The 21,607-nt window shown below is 38.5% G+C and overlaps 3 pseudogenes across 3 annotated transcripts; 1 reads left to right on the top strand and 2 right to left on the bottom strand.

Annotated features, from left to right (window-relative positions):
• Positions 1 to 661: 661 nt before the first annotated feature.
• AT4G06550 lies at positions 662 to 6,518 on the bottom strand (annotated as a pseudogene; the record flags this gene model as incomplete). The annotated part of the gene is made up of 1 exon: positions 662 to 6,518.
• A 6,766-nt stretch (positions 6,519 to 13,284) lies between these two features.
• On the top strand, positions 13,285 to 16,749 carry AT4G06549 (annotated as a pseudogene; the record flags this gene model as incomplete). Its single annotated transcript has 1 exon — positions 13,285 to 16,749.
• An 875-nt stretch (positions 16,750 to 17,624) lies between these two features.
• AT4G06548 lies at positions 17,625 to 21,359 on the bottom strand (annotated as a pseudogene; the record flags this gene model as incomplete). Its single annotated transcript has 1 exon — positions 17,625 to 21,359.
• Positions 21,360 to 21,607: the final 248 nt, after the last annotated feature.

The raw sequence follows: 21,607 nt of genomic DNA, 5'->3' as shown, positions 1-21,607 counted from the left end.
AGGTGGAGGAACGCTCTTCCTTGTCTTCTTTTTCTGCTCAGCCATGTTGCAGATTGATTAAATTGACACTTGGGGTAGATGTAGGATGAAATTCTAATGAGATTAGAGCCTAAAATCACAAGAATCGGTGAAGAATCCGAGAATCTAGAGAGAAAAGAGTGATTTCGGCGGTTTGAAAAAAAACTGAAATGAAGAAGATAAAGTTTAGGTTAAATCGACTTACCTGAAAATGAGGGTGTCGATCGACAATCCGATGGTGTTGATCGACCCCATCGCGTTTGGTGGAAACGATTTTTTTTTTTTTTGTGAATAGAATCCTATAAAACCAAAAATCCTAAGCTAAAATCCCACTTAGCACTTGTTTATAGTCAATAGCTTGACTCTGCAGTTGTTTAATCAACAGGTGGGTTGAAAGGCCCCGATCCGGACTGCCTAAAGTCCGGACGAGTTCTCTCGACCCAAGCCACTAAGTGACTCGGCCCTAACCGTTTATGAGGTTCTTTCCTAGTCTAATCCGTTCCATATGATTTCGTGATTCAATATATGAGACGAATAGAGTAAACAAACAATCGGATACTTTATTGATTAAGCAAAGGATTCGATACAACCTATGAGTTTGCATATAAGCTATTACAAGTCATGTAATCGATCCCTAGACTATCCGAACTATCACCACCCATCATCCCGGCCTTGAGTCTCTCGCGCCTAAGCCAAGTCGTTCCCACGATCACCATTCGTTCCTGAAAGTCATAGAGCCATAAGTAATCTCATTTACTTAATCATATGCAAGTCCATGCAATGCTGTATATGCCATACACTACTCGGATCCGTGGAGAGAATTCAAAGAGGGGAAGATCGCGCATCAGCCCGGCCGATTCTCGGCAGGTCAGTTAAGATCCGCCGGTCCTCCGCCGAGCCGCGTCCCCGCCTCAGCCGATCCCTACCCGGACCTAGTCTTGTGTAGGATGCACATGACCCGGATACTACCCAGCCCTCTAGTCGATCCTTTCAAGGATCCGACTACTAACTCACATCCTAGAACCCTTAGACTCAAAGTCTAGGATCCCTTACCTTCCTTCTCGAGGTTAGGTCGATCCGACCCTCCTTCTTTATTGCCGGCCACAGCCCGGCTACCGAATCCTAAGACTATTTATTCTCCCAAGAGGGAGAGAGTTTTAATGGTGAGTTTCTTGTGTTTTCGGTGTGTCAACACATCCGTTCCTTGCACCTTTCCAAAGAGTTGCACCTTTCCGAAGAGTTGCGTCCTTCCGAAGAGTTGCACCTTTCCGAAGAGTTGTATCTCTGCGCCCATAACCGCCCAGCTAGTCCGTCACTCGTCCAGCTACCTCGAGCTCATCCGTTACTCATCCAGCTACCTCGAGCTCAACCGTCACTCGACCTGAGTAACCGTCACTCCTTCCAGCTGAGCTTGAGCTTTGGGCGAGCTGACCTTGCTGATTTCTTTACGATCCTAGCTTAGCCTGCATGATTTCCCCTTTGTCCGAGCTTATGGCCAGCTCCTTCTCACTTGTCCGAGACTCCACCTTCTTCTCTCGGACCAAGTCCTAGCCAACGATCCTATTGAGGATCGCGGGCGTTTCATTGGTCCTGAAGATCCAAAGGCTAATCTTCAGCCCAGTAGTGTTTGACTCGCTGTCCATTCACAACAAATAATCTTCCAGTGTTGTCTGTAATAACGACGGTTCCATATGGCCTAACCGAGTGGACTATGTAGGGACCTGACAAACGAGAAGACAATTTTCCAGGAAACAATGTCAATCTAGAATCATAAACAAGTGCCTGGTCATTAGGCTCAAAGGTTCGAGTGAGGATCTTCTTGTCGTGGTAAGCCTTTGTGCATTCCTTGTAGAGCTTTGGGTTGTCATACGGATGAATTCGTATTTCATCAAGCTCATTCAACTGAAAAAGTCTCCTTTCTGCAACTGATTTGATGTCGAAATTCATCATCTTGACTGCCCAAGCTGCTTTGTGTTCTAATACCATTGTAAGATGACAAGCTTTACCATAGAGTAGATGAAAAGGTGTGATCCCAAGCAGGGTTTTGAAAGTTGTTCTGCAAGCCCGTAATGGTTCATCTAACTTGTAAGACCACTCCTTTTTGGCTTTACCCATTGTTTTCTCAAGAATCTCTTTGATCTACTTGTTGGAAATTTCAACTTGACCACTCGTTTGTGGATGGTAGGGAGTAGCAACTCGATGCTGAACTCCATACTGAAAAAGCAATTTTGCAAGAATCTTGTTAATGAAATGCTTACCTCCGTCCGTGATGACTATGCGTGGCACTCAAAAACGAGGAAATATGATAGACTTGAAGAGTTTCATGACACTGCTGAATCGTTCTTCGGGCTAGCTATAGCCTCTACCCACTTGGAGACATAATCGACTGCGACAAGGATGTAGAGATTCTTGTTTGATGGTGGGAAGGGTCCCATGAAATCTATACCCCAACAATCGAAGACTTCAACTTCGAGGATAAATTTCTGAGGCATCTCATTACGATTGCTGATCTTTCCCCTTCTCTGACAAGGATCACACTGCGATATGAACTTTGGATACTGTCTTGAAGGTTGGAAAATGACCACCATATCTAGGGCTGTGATAATGCGATAGTATATCAGGAACCTCTGTCGCAGCAATGCATCTCCTATAAACTCCATCAGAACAATGCTTATAGAGATAAGGTTCATCCCAATAATATCGCATAATCTCTCCTAGGAATCTCTTCTTGTTGTAATCTGTTAAATTATCCGGTTCCAAATCTGCAGCTAGGTAATTAACGATGTCAACATACCATGGGTAGTCCTTCTCGACCGCTGTGGTGGCGCAATTCTCAATTGGTGACCAATTCTGTGTCGATTCAGGAGAGTGTCGATCGACAGTTTCAGTGATGTCGATCGACACCATCGCGCAACTGCGAATATAAACTTCCTCTGAAATGTGAGTGTTAATCGACATAGAAGGAGTGTCGATCGACACTGAAGCTCGATTCTGCAACTCATCACATTTGCATTCATCTTCTTCAGTTGTATCAATCATGTATATGTTCTCCTCAGGCAAGAAATCGTTAATAGGGACAACATCATCGATACTAATGCATGACAAATGATCTCCTACACCATAATCAACTCCTTTCTTATCTCTAACATCGATGTCAAATTCCTGAAGAAGCAAAAGCCATCTCAAAAGTCTTGGCTTAGCATCTTTCTTTTGCATCAAATACTTCAAGGCAGCATGATCTGTGTGAACAATAACCTTGGATCCAACAAGATAAGATCTGAATTTCTCGAAAGCAAACACCACTGCTAACAACTCCTTTTCTGTAGTTGCATTATTCCTTTGAGCATAATCAAGTGTCCTACTTGCATAGTAGATGGCATGAAGTTTCTTATCCTTCCTCTTTCCTAGAACAGCCCCAACTGCAGAATCACTAGCATCACACATTACCTCAAAACGTAGATCCCAGTCTGGTGGTTGAACAATTGGTGCGCTTATCAAGGCTTGTTTTATCTGCTGAAAGGCATCATGACACTCTTGTGTAAACTCGAATTTTGACTTCTTTACAGAGTAGAGCAGTCAGTGGTCTTGCGATTTTGCTGAAGTCTTTGATGAATCTTCTATAGAAACAAGCATGTCCAAAGAAACTCCTAACTGCTTTAACATTATCGGGTGCTTGAAGACTTGTCATAACTTCGATCTTAGCTCTATCGACTTCTATACCATGCTCAGAAATCTTGTGACCAAGAACTATCCCATCCTGCACCATAAAGTGACATTTCTCCCAATTGAAAACCAGATGTTTCTCCTCACATCTTGCTAACACTTTGCAGAGATTCTCTAAACTATCCTCAAACGATGATCCATAAACTGAAAAAACTCATCCATGAAGACCTCCATGATATCCTCAATCATGTTTGTGAAGATAGACATCATACCTATCTGAAATGTTGTTGGAGCATTACAAAGACCAAAGGGCATTCTCCGATAAGCAAATGTACCATAGGGGCAGGTGAAAGTCGTTTTCTCCTGGTCGTCTGGATGAATCGGGATCTGAAAGAATCCTGAGTATCCATCAAGAAAGAAATAGTACTTATGATTTGCTAACCTTTCCAACATCTGATCGATAAATGGTACGGAGAAATGGTCTTTCCTGGTGGCAGCATTCAACTTTCAGTAATCGATGCACATCCGATGGCATGTGATTGTCCGAGTATGAATCATCTCGTCTTCCTCGTTCTTGACTATTGTAACTCCTCCTTTCTTAGGAACTACATGAACTGGATTAACCCAACTGCTATCTGAAATCGGATAGATAATCCCTGCTTCCAACAGCTTCATAATCTCTTTCTTAACCACTTCTTTCAGATTCTGATTCAGTCTCCTCTGATGTTCAACTGAAGACTTAGACTCATCCTCAAGGTGGATCCTATGCATGCATACATCCAAAGATATACCTTTAATGTCATCAAGAGAATAGCTAAGAGCTTTACGATGAATGCGCAGCTTGCTTAGCAATAAGGTGAGCTCTGCGGGATTAAGGGAAGCATTCAGTATAACAGGATAAGTAGAATTTTCACCAAGAAAAGCGTACCTTAGCTCTGCTGGAAGTGGTTTCAAATCGATTTTAGGAGCCTTTGCTGGATCCCAATCTCGATTAGTAGTCGGCGTTGGAGTCAAAGATGGAAGAGCTTCTTTAACTGTAAGTTGCATCATATGTTCGGTATATGTAGAAGATTCACTGTCCAAATCTGCACTATCTTCTATGGAAGAGACCAAAACTCGCTCTAGTGGGTCTTCTAATTCCACTACCAAGAAAGTTTTCCCTTCTATGATCGGTTTTTTGACCAAAGTGTTCATATCGAACTGCATAGTAAGATCGCCAACATTCAACCATATCCTTCCTTGTCGAACATCTATAATTACTCCAGCTGTGTGCAAGAAGGATCTTCCCAAGGATTAATGGATCCTTAGGTTCTTTCTCATAAGGCAAGACTACAAAGTCTATAGGAATCATGCTCTTTCCAATCATCACGGGAACATCGATAAGAATTCCATCTGGAATTCGGGAACAATGATCTGCCAACACAAGTGTGATAAAGGTAAGCTCAAGATTGGAGTACCCAAGACGCATAGCAACTGAACGAGGCATCAAAATTCACACTAGAACCGAATCGTGGTTGATGGTAACATTTAGTACAAAGGGTCCAGGATCAGGTAGCTATCTTGGAATTCGTTCATGAATATCGCTACCATGCTCTGAAATCATCATAACACTACATTTATTCGTCAAATTCTTAGTGACCATTGTCTTGACATACCTTCTTATTGTGGGAGAGAGATAAATAGCTTCAACTAGAGGCATCTCAACAATCAGCTTATCAATCATAGTCTTGCATCTTAAATCATCTAAGGCTTGTCTTAACGTTTTAGGACTCTTGGGGAAAGGAATTCGCCGATTTGCTGACTTGGTTTCAGTCAGAAGTTGCACATTTTCTAAACGAGCTGGGTGTCGATCGACACCATCGGGAATAATTTCCTCCTCCTCCGCAAAATTGTCGATTCCACTCGAGAAAGGCATAACAGAATCGTCAAGAGTAATTGGTGTCGATCGACACCCTGATGTATCAATCGACACTGAGTCTTTTTCTACATTTAGAAAAGATGAAGGTTCAGCTGAACGTTCGCGCTGAAGTATTGGGTTGAGCTGCTTTCCGCTACATAGTGTGACTGCATTGATAGATGCCGATGTAGAAGAAGGCTCAGGGATACGAGATTGCAGATTGTTGATTTTCCCATTAAGATCTGTGTACTTGCTATTAAAATCATCCACGAACTTTGTTTGGTCCGCAAGAATCTGCGCAAGCATGGAGTCGAGCCGACTGTCTAAAGAGGGTGGAGTGGTGGCTTGGATAGGAGCAAAGATTACTGAAACATGATTCTCTTAATGCTTCACTAGTGGTTCTTGTCATGAAGTTACAATAGCTTACTACATCGAGTTGACTCCGGTATGGCTTGGCTATTCCTTTGTAGAATAGATTGATGAGTTGGCTCTCTTGGAAGCCACGTTGGGGACATTCACGCTAATAAGACCTGAAACGGAGCCAAGCTGCTCTAAGGGACTCGACTAGAGCCTGAGTGAACGAAGAGATTTGCAAACGAAGTGCCTTTGTCACGGATTCATCGAAGAAGTGATATATGAATGCATTCTTTGTATAAGTCCAATTGGTTAGTGAACCTGGTTCTAGTTGACGCAACCATGATGTTCCTCTGCTCACTAGAGAGTGGGGCAAGAGTTTGCAAAGAAGGTAATCAGCTGGTACACCTTCTGCTTTGATAGAGGACACTATGTCTTCGAAGACTTCCAAATGATCTAATGGGGATGCATCGGGAGCTCTTCTAAACTTTCCTCTTCATACCAGATCATAAAAGGCAGGGTGTATAGCAAAGTCTTCTCTTTCAAATGGAGGTAGCTTGAATGCTGATCGGTTGGTGTAGAAATGATCAGTTCTGTTAAAGTTGCCTATTGTCGCTGTCTCGTTCTGCAGAGTGTGTTGATCGACACTCTGATGGTGTCGATCGATACTATCGTGAAAGTCTGCCATTGAAACGTGATTCTCAATCTCAATGTACCTGGAACACAAGATATCAAAAGATAAAGAAACACGTGAATAGGTGATAGAAAAGAAGTATCTAGACTTAAAATGACACCTAGTCTAATGGTGAAGTAAAAGAGAACTTCGGCAATGGCGCCAAAATTGATATAGCTCAAATTACCTTAAGCTTACTCCCTCAAATAAGAGATCGTCGTTAGCACTTAAGGGTCGAATTTCACTGAGTTCTCTATGTTCACACAATAGACTTATGATGTTTTTAAATAAGCTAGACAAAGTAAATGAATGTAAAAGACAAATAAGCAAGTAAACAAGGTGTAGATTAAAGCGTCGGGTCTAAGGAATTGTCTCGAGAGATAGATAAATTGTAGATCTAGCTAATATTAGGATTGTTATCGCACCGCTCTCAAACCCAAACTATGATTTTAGAGTAACCGGTGGTGTTCCGCGAGACTCTCTATACTTAGAGCTAAGATAACCGGAGAAGCCGAGAAATCCTATACTAAAGCATGCATTATTATCAAGCTTGATTATTTCACCTAGTATCTAAACCAGAGCCCTTCTATGAGCCTACCTATTCTTTCTTAAATGCCTAGGCTCATCTGTAATAGTTCAAACAACAAGTACCTATGGTGGGCATACCGATTATCTCATATCAAGTTCTAGGTGATCAATCTAAAACTAGCTATAAGAATAATCAAGATGAAGAAATCTAAGAATAATCCTAAGAGGTTTTCGATCTACTAATTCATCTAAATCCCGATTGAAACTCCCCAAACCCAACAAGGTGATTAGTTAGACATGATAACATAAACACAAATCATAATCTGAATAGTTTGCATTGATGAATTAGAATAGAAGTAAAAGGAGTTCAGAAACCTCTCTATAGTGATTGGATTCTTCTCTCAAAATGTATCTCAATCTCTAAAACAAAACTTAGGTCTAACAATGACCAAATAATTAGGTATATTCGTGTCTAAAAACGTGTAGGGACTACTTTGCAAATAAGGAAAACTTCAAGGCTTCTCAAAGACTTGGCAGAAGACAGAAATTCTCTCAGCCGAAATAAGGGTGTCGATCAACATATGTGTGGTGTCGATCGACACCATCACATGAAAAAACGTCTTTGATAATCTTCATTGCTGAAAAGCTTCCAAAATTCCTTATTATGCTCCATAGCTCCCAGATGCATAAGTGTACCTGAAATGACTCAAAACATACGAAAAAGACTAGAAAGACTCTAAAAACCATTTTGAAATTATGTTATAGATCATTTAAAACCAGGACATATCTGTAGTATTTCCCAATGTTACTAGTACTATCCACAAATCACAATTGTAGTATTACTCTGTAGTATTACCCACATCCGCCAATATTACCTAGATATCAACATAGCATTTCCTAATGTTACTAGTACTATCCACAATGCACAACTGAAGTATTACTCTAAAGTATTACCCACATCCGCAAATATTACCTAGATATCAACTTAGTATTTCTCAATGTTACTAGTATTGTCCATAGTTCACAATTGCATTATTACCCAATTAAAGCGGTATTACAAAATGGAATACTTACCACATTTTCCATTGAGATGTCCTCGTCTATGGTCCTCTCCTCCAGAGACTTTTTCACTATGACGTCCTCGTCTCTCTCGGAGCTCCTCTCCTCTCTCCTCCTCCTCCACGGGATTAGCACACGCGAGGTCCTCGTTTGTCTCCGTTTCCTCTGAATCGGAATTGGAGCCCAAGGTTCGGCTACTACTCCCTTATTATTCTTCTTCACTTGCTTCTTCTCTTTCATTCTCATCCAGCACCTCATCACTTTGCACATTCTCTTGAATTTCTTCAACGGTAATTTCCTTTAGAGCATCATAAAACGTAGCATCCTCAAGCATCGGGGTCTCCGTCCTTGGAGCCGTCTTTGGAGCCGTAGCGTCTGTCGCTGTCGTTGGAGCCGTAGCGTCTGTCGCTGTCGTTGGAGCCGTAGCGTCCATCGCCGTCGCAGTCGCTCAAGCCGGGCAATTCTCCTCAGCCGACACCTTTTCTTTCTCTTTCTTCGCCGGCATCTTAAATTCCTCTTTCTTCGCCAGCATCTTATCTTTCTCGTTCTTCGCCGGCACTTCTCTCTTTCTTTTTCGTTGACCTCCTCCACGCGTCTCAAGCGGCATCTCTAAGAAATCCGACTGAAATTCGAGAAGAATTGACTGAATTCGAATCGGAAATATAACGGAAATAATGGTGGTTACAAGAAAGAAGAAGAACGAAACAATCGATCTATTGAATTTAAAGAAAATAGGGGAAGAGAAATCGATAACGGTTAGAAAATGAAGAATGAATTCGATCGGAAATTTCTGAAAATATTATGGTTTATGTTTTTTGATTTTCAAATTAAGAGTAAAGGTGGTTCGGGTGCTCTGGTTCGGAAACGAACAATGATTTTAGGGGTAATTATTAGGTTCGGATGGGGATATATTAGTAATATCCGTAATTTTAGATTTAAAATTAAAACAAAAATGTTTTTTGAGGAGGATTTATTGGCTTTGCCTTCGACAAAAGGGACTGGCCAGACGATTACTCTATCAAGAACAAGGACAAGAACACTTTGGTTTGCAAAGACTTTTAGAACAAGTTACTTAATTTTTCTCTTCATATTAGATTATGCAATAAACGATGTTTAAATACACAAGCAAACTAGTAACTACTAAGAAACGTGATACGTGGACAAGTTAACACATTCCCACTAATTAGTTAAAATAACTAAAACTCTCTTGGCCACGTTATATTCTTCCTCATTGTATCTCATCACTTTGCATCTCCATCGTAATACAACGCTGTTCCCCAAACCGCTGGTATAGTGTGAAAGCAAGTTCTTCTGTTCCAATGGTACCGGTGAATAAAAACTTCCATTATCAACATTTTTTATTTTCTAATGAGAAATCGTAACGCTCATTCTCTCCCAATTTCCAGCGACCTCTTCCCTATCTCACATTTCGTTTTGTAATTCACCAATTTCCAAGTATTATCAAGGTTGATTTCGTTAGGCAACTCAATGACACTAAAATCTTTAGAGATTTGTTGTTTGCAGAAAAGGAGTTATGAGATCATTTCTCTCTCGTGTACTTGTTGATTAAGTGGGCTAGAATGTCTCTCATACATCTGGATTTTAATCTTCCTGTCCCATGTCCTCCAATCATTCTCTACTTAGGCCGTTATTAAGAAAAGATGTTTGTTTGTTTATTTTAAGTTAGAAAATAGGAAAAGACAAATAAGACAAGGGCTTTTCACTTATTTACGACCCAACCAGTCAGTTGGATCTAAACCTATATGACTTTCAGATCTTTTATCCCCAAAATCGATTTTAAGCCTATAATTCTGAAATCAATTTTTTTTCCTTCTCTTCACGACTCTCCCCAATCATTTTTTAAAAGAGATCAATATCATCATCTTTCTTGTTATCAATAATCCTATTTGTACAATATCAAGACCTAATGAATGCATCTATCTTGATAATCTAGCGTGGTCCGACGGTCAAACCTACACAAAATTTGCAAGAGAATGAATGGACTACGATTAGAGGACGAGGAAAAAATTGTCATAGAGGTCGTGGTCGAATCGTTGGCTAATCCTCATCTCTTCCTCTTTTAGTATAAATTTTCGCTCATATTCTCATATGTTTGTAACCAAATATATGTTTAATCTTCTCCCTTTCACTCTCTAAAACTGTATGACCTTGTGTCATAACTATAACATAACTTTTTTAATTGAAAACAGTTTAGAAACGATAAAGAGCAAATCAGTCTAAATGGATTTTTTTTTGTTTGTTATGAGATTGACTTTTTGTTCTCTAGATATTGGTTATCTCATATTAATAGTTCATACCCTTCTCTTGTTGTTCCTTATATCATCAAAAAAATCTGATTATGTTTTTGCCAAATTTGATTTGCTTTGATTGGAATTATTATCAAAGACTTGTACTTTTTATATGAAAGTTTTGTGTATTTTTTTTGTGGGGAGATTCCATTTATAAGTAGGCTGTAAAGTAATAGATAAAAAAATTTCTCGAAAAGGAGAAGCAGATTGGTGATTTAAATATTGCATTGTTTAAGATACAATTGTGTTGGTGTTTTGCCTTTAGGAACAATTATTAGGGTTGGGTTTTAGTCTCTAAGGTTATATATGAATCTAAGTATTTAGGTACAACTGATACGCTCATGTACAACTATGTATCCGGGTTTATGTATGAATTTAAAAGAAAATATGAATCAACTACATCTAAGTATTTTGATCAAAAAGAAATAACCAAAAAAACTATGACTGTTGAAATTTTTTAATTATTATGAAGTTTTGAGCTAAAAATAAAGGGAAGAAATAAATAAAATATTACAAATATCTTAAAAACCCTGAGAAGTATCTGATGTGGTGCCGGTATTTTGAAAACATTAATTAAATAATTTCACAAATTTGCTCATAGTTGTATAGTTATACTCGGTTGCACATTTTTGCTCATAGTTGTACAATATCAAAAATTTAGTAAATCTAGTTGTTATCAACACTAAAATATTTTTTGTGAGTGGAACCGATGGTATTCCCTCATCAAAGTACCATTACCTTGTATCAATGTATTTACATACCAAAATTCAAGTATTTAAAAAAATTAATTCTTTTTACTCAAATATACATAAAAACCATGAAAGTATAAGGTTTTTAGTGTATGAATGTTGGATTTTGTGATAAGAGTTTCATTAATTTTGAAAATATGATATTTTTGTAAACAACTTGTTATGTAGTTTCATTATAGTCGTGTATACATTATTTAAGTTTTCTTTTAATTTGGTTTTAAATTTCTGTATATTTAATAAAATTTTAAAATCTAGCTAAGGCAATAGATCTTAATTGTAGGGCTTGTATTTGGTTATAACAAAACAAAACTTAATTTGTGCATATACGACAAGGAAATTAATCGTATCCATTATAAGTAAAGGGTAAAACTGAAGTCTTTTAGATTATCACCTGAAAATGGAAGAGAGAAAGAAAACGGTCTGTAATTATACTTTTTTGTAGGAGTCCATCAACATATTTGTACCCATTTTTCTAGTTGCACCAATTGTATCTCTGTAAATATTTACATAGTTGTACCCAGTTATGTCAATTGTCCCAATTCTTCGATCACCAAATGTTTCTACAAAATTCTGCATTCAAGCTACAAATTCAACATTTCTCAATCATTATCATCAATGTTAGATCTTAGTACACTAATAAAACAAGTCGACTTAGCTAAATAAGCATAAATAATAAAATAAAAGTATACAATAAAACAAATATAAACAAATATTCAAATTGAGATTCCACTACAATTTCATTAGCTAATGTTTTATCTAATAAAGTTTTTCACATTGCTAATCTAAAGAATATAAAAAATATTAAATTACTTTGAAGTGAGTTTTAATGGTGGTTGGAGAAGAAAAATAAAATAAGGCATATGCCTTTGAGGTTGCATAATTGAAAAAGGAAAAATTAAGGAAAAATCCAAAAAGAAAAGGAAATTATTAATATAGGCCATATCTTTTAAAATTTCGTATGTATACCAACAAAAGTAAAAATTATCCTTATATTTATCTAAGGGAAATTTGCATATTAACCAACAAAAATTTTATATTTGCAAAAATAACACTTCAAACAATCAAAACCGATATTTGTTGAACTTTATGTAATATTGCCAAAGTAAACCATGTGTGTAACACACGCTCTGTTGCTTCTTCATTCTGAGTTAACCATCGATAACTTCTCTGTCTGCCTTTGTAAAAATTCAAATACTGGTTTTTATTCAGAGAAGTTACAATACCCAAATCTGAAGAATCTGGAACTGAAAAAGAGAAACCCGGGAAAGTTTTGAAGAGGGATATAGTCGTGTGCAGTACGAGTGGCGAGTCTAGGGTTTAAGCGAATTGAACTTGTGGGTTTCGCATTGTGGGTGTTAAAGGCTTCGATTTGTGGAATTCAGAGCACAAAGCTTCTACAATTGTTGTCGGCACCTATATAACCATCCAATTTCAGTCGATGTTAGGGTTTGCTCTTTTTCATTTGGGGTTTGCTAATTAGATAGAGATTACATCAGTTTGGGTTGATAGAAGGGACCATAGTTGTTTATATTTGTGTCCTCTTCCCTACAACCACCGAATTGCAGTCCCAATTGGTCGCAGCGAAGGGCTCCATCAAGAAACTTGGTTGCTCTTATATCCGGGCAGGCAGTCGGAGGTATTAATAGTACTATTTTGTCTTTTAGACTAATCAATAGTTTTATTGATAGGAATGCATCTCATAAACTCGGATTCGAGGAACTGTATTTCGGGAATCCAAGTTATTCCAAATTTATTTGTGTGTTTAATTACTTGTGTTTTTGTTGTTGAAGACAACAATTGTTTGCCGTTAAGGTAGTTTTAGGGTTTACTCCTTTGTGTATGTAATCCATTTTTTATGAATGTAACTTAATGAGAACTGGGAACATATTGCATGTGTCAGGTAACCACATATATTGACATCTATTGAACTATTTTTTTCAAGTTGTATTATGTGCTTTGTATATTTTGAATTTGGGTATTTAAATGCAGCAAATCAGTGATGATTGTTCATTTGATTTTCAGGCTATCTGTTCAATGGGGGATGTCGAGTTGCCAGAGCGTTTGTTTCGGCTTGGTGTTGAACCCGAAGGCCGAAAGCGGATAAACAACTACTTTACCCTTAGGTGGATTGAGATCATCAAGTCTGCTCTAGATCAAGAGCATTTGAAGCAGTTGGAGGGTTCACAATTTGGAAGTCTCTTGAAAATGGGGACGAATCAGTTTTCAATAATGTTCTTGCATTATATTCTATCAAGGCAGGTGGTGACAGATTAGAAGTACAAAATGTGGTGGGTGTTTGTAGGGAAACCAATTCGATTTTACATTGATGATTTCGCACTGGCAACCGGTCTTAACTACAACAAATCTGGATTCAACAAAAAAGATGCAAGAACTAGAGGGAAGATGAAAGCGGTTCAGAATCCGACGAGGTTCTACAAGTCACTATTTGGGAAAGAGAGAAAACCTACTTGAAAATGGATTGTAGGAAAGCTCACTATGGGGAAGAAATACAAAGACCCTCTAACTCGATTTTGCCTAGCTTTGCTGCTACTAGTGGACGACATTTTTAGCCCTACATGTGCGTGAACAATCATCAATCATGACCATGTAGAGATGGTAAAAGATGTTGATTCGTTTCTTAAATATCCTTGGGGCAGAACCTCTTTTCTTTTGACAATTATAAGTGCAAAACAAAGAACAACCAAGGAACTTGCACAAGATAGAACACCCATACAAGGGTTCCCTCATGCGTTAGTTCTTGTGACAGTGACATGTTGTCCAGCGATCATATACATGGCAGACTCGGTGTTTAACATACTAGGCCCACCAATTCCAATAGAGAAGTTGGTGCAGTATGTTTTGGGGAGGAGCTTGAATATCAATGTGCATGATGCACGCACTATAGACCAAAATGGAATGGTAATATTTTAGTTCAATAGACTCTTCTTTGTTTTTGGTATTAAAGTTGTATGTAAGTGCCTTAACTATTCCATTAATCCTTCTATTTTAGGACCGAGTCACATCACTACTGAATGAAGAGCTCCTTGCAAGAGAGATCGACTTATCTTTCTCTAGTAAGGAGGATGATGAAGAAGTTTCACATCTGCTGCTCCTAATAATGGAGGACCACTCATTCGAGCATAACAGTTGGAGTGGTGACATGGACGTTGTTGATGTTAAACAACCATCTGAAGATGAGTGCATGGCAGATGAAGCTGTGAATCTGTCTAAAAGTGATGGTGACGATGAGATGGAGGCTGAGGTCCCTGGTGTTGCTACGGAAGAGAGAGAAGAGGGTGCAGTCGGTGAAGGTGAAGACTGCTTGGATGGTGAGGTGAATACGGCCGGTTACACAGAAAGATAATTTCAGTTTTGATGATGGAGAAGATTCGCAGCATGAAGTCCTGGTTGCTGGCGAAAGGGAAAACACTTATAGGGAGTCGGCTGGATATGGGAGTAGGCAGGCAATGATCAAAGAGGCAGCTGATGAATTTTCAAAACGCGTTCTGAAGATTCAACAAGCAAACAAAGATGAATTGAAGGCCTACTTTGATGCTGAACTCGTTAAGCATAAGAAAGAATTGGTGGCAATGCTTGCTGTATCTGTTAGGGAAGCTGTAAGTGGGATAAATATACAGCATGCTCAGAAAGGAGAATGCAGCAAATGTGTAGCGGATTGCTACTCGACAAAGGTTAAGTGACCTTGATTTGTAGTATATGTCTTCAAGTTAAGGCACATATAAGTTCTATTTGATTTTTATGGACAGCTTATACTTATGTTACAATTTTATTTGATGCATTAGGAACAAAGATATTCTGACCAGCCAGGAAATAAGCATGGCGGTTCCCTACTGGTTGAACTTGAAATTGGGCTAACTGGAGGAAGTGACAGTGTACCGGGTGCTTGTGGCATAACTAGTGCAGTAGATGTGCCAAAAGGTAGCAAAACTGATATTATTAATGAGGTGAGACAACGGTAAATATTCTAACTCATTTGGTTGTATTGTGGATAATTGACATATAAATGTAATGTGAATTAGGTTGGCGGTGACGATTCTAGTCAGAAAGGACAGAGGAAAAAGTCCAGTTCTAAAATGGATTCCCAATCTACTACGCCACTAAAACGAGCTAAAGAGAATGAGTAGGTGTCAAGCACAAAGGTAGTACTATTTATGTCTGTAGATTTCCTACACTAGCACTTCTTTATGTTGCATTACACCCACTTACTTTCACTATTGGATATTGACAGATTGGAAACATAGAAGAAGTGCATGCACACAACCCTGTAAGACTTGATAGTTATGTTTATAGTAAAATTATATGTTCTACATGTGTCCGCTGAACTATGCACATTTGTATATGTTTGCAGGATGTCGTTGCAATAGAGCAATTGGATGATGAAGTAGACATTCTGGGACCTATTTTTTCATTGGGCCTAACGCAAGAAACTATGGATGACATCAGCAGGTGGTTTCCAAGAGGGAAGAAGAAGACATCCCCCAGAAAAGTTGTTGTTTTGTGGTCCAGCAACCGGATTAGGGACAGTCTAAGCATGAGCAACAGAAGAGTGTAAGTCTTTACACTGACTATATTTTCATGAGAACTTGGTTGTGTTATCTCCTAAGGCAAACTTTATATGTTACCATGTAGGTCTTATGCTTTGGTGATGGCAATGTAAAGAAAAATACTGACTTTCTAACCATTTTAGAGGCCCACACACTGTTAGATGAATCAGTAAGTTCTACATGAAATATGTCTTCTATTGTAGCTAAAAATGTGGTCTCACTTCTTGTTGTTTAGGCATAGTCGTATACATGCTGTGTGCTAATAAAAAGTTCATACAGATGCGGCTGGATAAAAATAAGCCACTTCATTTTGATTTCCTACATTCAAGTTTCTTGCCAGAGCTAAGACGCCAATAAAAAAAATTATGTGGAGCTTCAGATAAAAGTGCTTTTTACTTCACCACGCTGACAAGAGTCCCATTCATGGTGTGCCCGAAATGTTTTGACGAGGTTGATGTCATCTACTGCTCGATGCTGGTCGAGAGGCAGCATTGGGTTGGGCTTGTCGTAGATTTGAAGAATTGGGAAGTGCTTGTATTAGACTGCAAAAGAGAAGTGTTGAAAGACGAGCAGGTGGAGAAGTACATAGAAGACATAACAATCATGCTCCCGTACCTTATTAGAAAGCATGGAGTAAACATGAGAATGCTAACACAGAGGTTGGATCCAATGACAATGAGTAGACCCAACATACAATGCAGTTGTTCTTCATTAGGTATGTTTGTGTTTCATTTTTGAGTTTCACTAATTGTGTACAACGTGATTGGTTTAATAAAAATTGTAACGAGAAAGAGTGACTTACATACTGACAACATGAAATTAATAAAAAATAATTTTAGCACCCTAATCATTGTTGAATTACAGGCATTTTGTAGTTGGAACTTGCATATGTTTCCAAGTAGTACAATTATTATGAAATATAATAGTATAACATATAAAACTATTTCTCCTATATGCATATGCACTTTGCTTGTTTGCCTATTTAATCATAATATTCATAAACCTGTAGCTGAAAGATAGAATCTTGCGTTGGAATGAAATTTTATATTCTCATACAGCATAAACTGAAACTATGTATATGTCATTCATGAACATATGGTATTATTCCTTAAGTTTCATCAAACGTTTAATAAAACTGATTGATTGGGTTCATGAGGCAGTATAAGGGTTTAGTTTTGTTATGGTTTATCCCAATGCTGATGTTAAAACAAACCTTGTGTCTACAATTTTAGATTCCTCATTGCTTGGGTTCCTAAGGTAGTATTAGGGTTTAGTATTTTGTTTCTTTGACTGTATAGTAATTAAGAAAAATATGGATGAAGCAGAATATGAAGCAAAGAAGGGTACTCACACAAACTGCGAGGTTTCATATATATACATTTCAAAAGCGGTGTTACAAGGCATACTTAATTACATCGGGATTAAAGATACCAACACAAATATACACGGATGACAGGGAGTACATAACAATCAAAATAGTAAGATATACACCAAAGTCGGATATACCAAACTATTATGAAAAATGTATTGTAGCCTGCATTAGTAGAAGTAAACAAACCCGCTTCCGCAACATATGCGGGAACATCCATTATTATGCCCAAACCAGAAAGTTTCCTCATAACACCTTTTAACACCCCATAGCATTAGTTGATGGTTTATATAGCATTAGGGTAGGAGGTTTTGTTGTGGCCAACACCACAACAACGTGAACACCTCTGTCGGGACCTTGGTCTGTTTCGCTGCATATATAAAGTAGAGAGGCTGTTAGCTTTTAACCACTATAATGGACTTTGTACTGTTTACCGTTAGGAACTAGCCTTGAATTCACCACGAAACAATATCCGTATCTTCCTTGGTCTCCCTGGTGGCCGACGAACAAAAGATGGATGCAGCTCGCCTGTAGTTCCTAAAGCAATTCCTGTTGCGACCTCTCAAGCAACACAGTGAATATGATAGATTTTCTCATCGTAACTTAGTTTCACTAACTCATTAAAATATTTGTTTGCTTCTAACGAATCTGTATGGACGCCAAGCCTAGCAGCACTGGCTATTGCGTGAGCACAAGGGATCCCTAAACCCTGCAATTCCAAGCACAAACAAGTAGACTCGTCCAATATGACAATTAAACATTCCCTAGTCCGAACTTAGACCTGGAATTCAAAGTTGCAAATAGGTTTAACAGACATTGACATAGCAGCCTGATTGTTTTCCTCAACTCTTTCATGCACTCTAGGAGCTAATGTTGTAGGGCAGTCTTCAGCTTGAGCCCTTCTAGTTGCAAACCAATCCATCAACATTGTTCTTATGTACTCCAACATGCAAATTAGCGGGTACTCCCCGTGCCTCTGTGATAACGTTGTTCCAAGACTCACATATGTTACTATCCATAATATTGAAATGCCTACCTTTTGAATACACATTGGTCCATTCTGAACACCTATACAAATTACAAAATACATGGTTATGGAGTCAACTTCAAGTTTGCCACGTTACTATCAATATATGTAAGCTGAGAAACACACATACCCAAATCAACTAAATATGCAGCACATCCTGGGTTTAATTTTTGGATCTTCAGGAATATCCGATTGAAATCAGTGACATGAAAAGCTTGTGCACCTTAAGACATTAGTCGGCAGAGGCTTTTTGGCTTGTATAGATGTTTGACATTGCGCCAAAGGTGAACCGTACAAGCAACATGGGTGGCTTGCGTATAGACCTTCAACAAATATTAAAAAAATCAATCATTACTCCACCAAAACAGACCCAGCTTAGGCGGAGATTAAGTAATTCGATATTTGTATTCTATATGAAACAACCTTAGAGGCATTGTAGTGTCTAACCTTACTCAAGCATGTGTAGATGCTTGCATGGCAGTCTGATATAAACATTAAATTCGGATTGTCAGGAGCTATAATGCTGAGCCGCTGAAAAAACCATTCATATGCGCTATCATTCCCATAGGAGCTATAAGGTTGAGCCACTGTTAATGATACCAAAAGCCAGTGGGAAGATCTGAAAATTTCCATCTTGGCAACATGTTGATATGAGACAACCACCATATTGTCCCTTCATAGATGTTCCATCAACAACAATGACCTTGCGCATATAGGCATACCCTTTAATGGAGGATGCGAAGGCGATGAATTAGTATTTGAAACGGCGTGGACCATTTGGCTCATCATCATACTCTGTAAAGCACAAACTACATGGGTTGCTTGCTAAAGGAGTCCAGCGTAAGCTGGAATCAGTGCATAGTTGCCTGCCATTGCCTGCCGTAGATCCCAAAGACTTCTCCATTATCACCTCTCTAGCCCACCAAGCTTTCTAGTAGGATATACTAAAATGATAGTTGTCAAGCAAGAACTTCCTAATCACAGCAACATTTGGACAACGTTTAATACCAAGAAAACGAGATTGCATAAGTTCGCCTATGACTTGAGTTGTTGCTAAATGGTGGTATCTACGCCTTTGATCAATCTTTCATGTGTGTCTCTGATTTGCCTTTCGCACTTGAAAGCTGTCAGAAAAATCTACCTTAGGTGCATAAACACGCCATGGACAAGTCTTTGAGATTCATTTCAAAACCACAAAATTTGGAGTGGAACTTGTGGTTGATGGTGTGTATAGCTATCTTAATCTTGCAATCAGTCTTCGACTTATAGACTCTGCCAACATACAGCTTGTCTCCTTCATATTTAACATCAAAGAAAGCAAAGTCCAAACCTGAAATAAAATGAACATCTCTCAGCAAAATGAATTAGTATGCAAGTTAAATAGTCCACGACGATCATAAATAGAATAGTATAACATAAGGTATCTATTTTAACACTTAATCCAATTCCAAGTTCTGAAAACCAATCATCAAAACAAATCTATTAGTAGATCTGGAAAACAAGTTATACCTTCACCTTTTCTATCATTAAAGACCGGTGGGGCGTCACGACCAAAAAGTATAGCATCATCACTGAAATCGGAGAGTATTGTGTTTAATGCTTCTTGTGCCCGCCCCCAAAACAGAATGTTCTCCCGCTGAAGTTCAGTTTCTTCCACATCATTGGCAATATTAGAAACATGATTACCAGGAGGCGTGCCCACAGCTGCCCTTGAGGAATCTACACCTTCAATATCTCCATTTTCCCGAATGGTGATAGCGGGTGGATTAGGTGGCATGGTGAATGGAACAATTAGCAAGTCATCATCACTATCGCTAGAGCTATTTGTTAAAGTGGCTCTACTTGGACTAGCATTCTCTGCCTTCCCAATTGGGTCCATTATTCCTTTCTCTTTGTCAGTAGGTGGACATTCAGAGCTTTTCAGTCGGATGCAGTCTTCAAGCTCTCTAATATTGATGCCTCCTCTTGGGAAAAGTTCCCGCCTGGTTTTATGTCGTTGCTCTGTCTCTGTTGTAGCAGCTGTTTGCTCTTGAGTAGGCCCAACCAAGGCACTATCAAATGCAAATTGGTGAAGTTCCTCCTCTGAGTCATAATTTGACTCGTTAGTGTCCTCTGAATTGAAGTTCTTGTCAGCTACAGCAACATGAGAACTTGGAATAGTATGTTGGACGACAGTGACAAAGAGATTCACCTCCTCTATATGCCGCCTCATTTGAATGAACATTGTAACATCACTATTCACTAATTTATTGAGGAGGAGAGTCGTTCCCTTAATCTATAGCCATCCACTCTGGATATTGGTATGCCATTTTGATTGTAATGTCTTTTCCACGAAAGCCAAGTTTATTTTTCACCTTCTGAGCTAGCTCTCCGTACGTCATGTTGGTCCTGAGGCGAATGAAGGACGCTCCTTCGACAGTCTTAGGTTCAAACTGCCAGGCTAAATTATCAACCCTGACCCACTCGCCAATCACCAACAATACTTCATCTTGTCCTGCCGTCTACATTGCGTAAGGAAATAGGTCATTAGGTATTACAAAGAACATAATAAAAAGTAATTATAAATCTCAACCCATAATGACAGTTTTCCAATTAATTTTAGTGTAAACATTAATTTCGGACTAAAACAAAAATCGTGATTCACGGTTTAATTTTTGTAAATCCTAACAAGTTGTTTACCAGATCTACAATCATGGTAAGTTTTATATTCGAAAGAAAAAGTCAGTACTTTAACATGTAAAGTTTATACTGGTCAATTAAATCACCAGAGAGTAAATTCAGAAACTGGAAAGCGATGGTTTTGTACCTTTCTCTTTTGATTCATCGTATGAACTACCGAATTATTTTCACCACGATCCATAATGTTCTGTTTTGCAGGTTAGATCTCTGCGTAAAAGGTATAGCATTTACTGTCAATAAATAGAAAAGTAGAGCATATTCTCTGGTGATATTATGGGGAGTGTATTTTATTCAAATTATATTTACAAACCGCAGGCTATGTTAATGATGTGACTTTTCTTAAGCGGTGCTAGGGAAAATATTTACTGTTTTCAACAGATGCCACGTCAACGTATTTCACTTCGTTCTCTGTCTTCTTCACGCGCGTAGAAGACGAAGGAAATAGTTGTGGGAAGGACTGGGTTGTCATTACGCAATCCAGTCCAAAAGTGTTATTCACCTGTCTTCTTCATGGGTTCTCTGACTTTGGTTTAGTCTCTGCATTCTTCAGTTTATACTTTTACTTATTTATTAACTTTACCCAAAAGTGTTATTCACCTGATTCACCTTTTATTTAATTATATGATTTTAACAAGAAAACAAATTCAAGCAACGTTGGAGTTTTTTTCGGAAATTTTAATTTTTATTGACTTTGATAAAATCTGAAGATAAACTTTG

This window comes from Arabidopsis thaliana, chromosome 4, assembly GCF_000001735.4.
Source record: "Arabidopsis thaliana chromosome 4, partial sequence".
NCBI classification, from domain to species: Eukaryota; Viridiplantae; Streptophyta; class Magnoliopsida; order Brassicales; family Brassicaceae; genus Arabidopsis; species Arabidopsis thaliana.
The sequence above is the reverse complement of the archived record's forward strand: the minus strand, read 5'-3'. Positions and strand labels throughout refer to the sequence as shown.